Here is a 2,500-nt window from a genome sequence, read left to right as displayed (position 1 = left end):
TGGGCCAATAAATGGTACGTCTTTTAGGTGGGCGAATAAATGGTACACTTACCCTATCGGGCCTGACTTTTCAAGATAAGGGACTTCCGATAGTGTTTTGATCATAGTTTGAACTTTGAGTACCTACCTGGTCTTTTTTTCGTTACTGATAACGTCCTGGAACGTTCTACCGTTCTGATAACGCAGTTAGAACTTATCCATTCAACGAATTCATCCCTGTATAAATTTTGTACTCGTTTATAGTGTTATATCGGTTTAATTTGAAGAGTGGTTGAGCTTTTTATTTCGAAGAACTTTTGACTCTAAAAAGAAGTGAGCGTGTATTAATCTTACTCATAATAATTTAAAAATAAAAAATAATACGGTCATAAAACACTTAATCACCAATTAAAAAACAAAACTCTTGTCTACCCATTAAAAAAATCTCGTCTAAAGCTTATGGGCTTTCAATGAAAATATTTTGTATTCAACTATCTATATTAATCTTAACTAAATAAATAGATAATTCCCTTTTTTTAACTGTTCAATTTAATTTTGTGATGTTTTCATTTTGCTTTTCAAATCAGTTACCTACTGTTTTATATACCTGTTTGTTTTCTTTCAAATCGTGGGTAAAAGCCAAGTCACATAAAAAGCACAGTCTTACTCATAATAATTTAAAAAAAAAAAATAATACGGTCATAAAACACTTAATCACCCATTAAAAAAAAAAAACTCTTGTCTACCCATTAAAAAAATTCTTGTCTAAAGCTTATAAGCTTTCAATGAAAATATTTTGTATTCAACTAGGTATCTATATTAATCTTAATTAACTAAATAAATAGATAGGTAATTCCCTTTTTTTAACTGTTCAATTTAATTTTGTGATGTTTTCATTTTGCTTTTCAAATCAGTTACCTACTGTTTTATGTACCTGTTTGTTTTCTTTCAAATCGTGCGTAAAAGACAAGTCACATAAAAAGCACAACCAAATAAATGCCCCTTTTATACCGGGTAACTGTTCAATTTAATTTTGTGATGTTTTCATTTTGCTTTTCAAATCAGTTATACCTACTGTTTTATGTACCTGTTTGTTTTCTTTCAAATCGTGGGTAAAAGACAAGTCACATAAAAAGCACAGTCTAGCCAACTCCAGTTTTCATTAAAAATTCATCCTTTCTAAATTCTAGTCCATTCTATGCGTCGCAACCATTTCCTGCTCTTTGTAAGCGCCATTCTCGTGAGCCTTTGCATAGTGCTCGTTTTATATTGGTCTCTCTACATTGACAACCGATCAACCAGCTCGGCAAATTTGCCCAATTTGATACCGAGTGTTGAATAGACTTGGAATTGTACATTGGATCCTCTGGAACTTCGAAAACCATCCAGAACAAGATTGTATACCCTACAAAAGTTTTCTTGGATTTGATCTGTCTCAGTTCTCAGATCAAAGGTAAATTGTATACCTGGATACAGTCTAGCCAACTCCAGTTTTCACTAAAAATTCATCCTTTCTAAATTCTAGTCCATTCTATGCGTCGCAACCATTTCCTGCTCTTTATAAGCGCCATTCTCGTGAGCCTTTGCATAGTGCTCGTGTTATATTGGTCTCTCTACATTGACAACCGATCAACCAGCTCGGCTAATTTGCCCAATTTGATACCGAGTGTTGAATAGACTTGGAATTGTTCATTGGATCCACTGGTACTTCGAAAACCATCCAGAACAAGATTTTATACCCTATAAAAGTTTTCTTGGATTTGATCTGTCTCAGTTCTCAGATCTAAGGTAAATTGTATACCTGGAATTTTTCTCGGATCCCTTCTTGAAACAAAATATAGGTAAGTACCTATAAGTAGATACCTATTCATACAGTCACAGCCGATGATGATGATGATGATGATGATGATGATGATGATGAAGAAGAAGAAGAAGAAGAAGAAGAAGAAGAAGAAGAAGAAAACAATGTCCACATCTATGCACAATATTAACACATTTTAATATTATTATCTACATATCTACCCAACTGATTTCTAGCTAATTCTAGCGATTTCGAATTTTCGAGCTTCCCAAATTCGTATCAGACATGTGTTCAGAGTTAACATTGGTGTTACATAGTCCAAATGATAAAACACTAGTAACACTCATTCCTAGTACCTACCTATGTACCTGAATCATTACCTATTTACCCACCTAGCTATAATTATCTATTTACCCACCTGAATAATTACCTATTTACCTACAGTACCTAAGTATGGACCACAGTACCCTGCAATGGAGCTTGGTACCTAGAAAATTAGAAATACATCACCTAGAGCTCTAAACAATGCTCTAACTAAACAAATTAACAAATACATTTTATTGGTTTGAAATTATGTTTGAGTATGATTCTTAATTACTGTGTTAGGCATCAGGGCCCAAGAAATCGCTAAGAAAGAATGACTTTTTTAAAGAAGAAGAAGAAGAAGAAGAAGAAGAAGAAGAAGAAGAAGAAGAAGAAGAAGAAGAAGAAGAAGAAGAA

This window comes from Diaphorina citri, unplaced genomic scaffold, assembly GCF_000475195.1.
Source record: "Diaphorina citri unplaced genomic scaffold, Diaci psyllid genome assembly version 1.1 scaffold1333, whole genome shotgun sequence".
Taxonomy (NCBI): domain Eukaryota; kingdom Metazoa; phylum Arthropoda; class Insecta; order Hemiptera; family Psyllidae; genus Diaphorina; species Diaphorina citri.
This window is presented reverse-complemented; position numbering follows the sequence as displayed.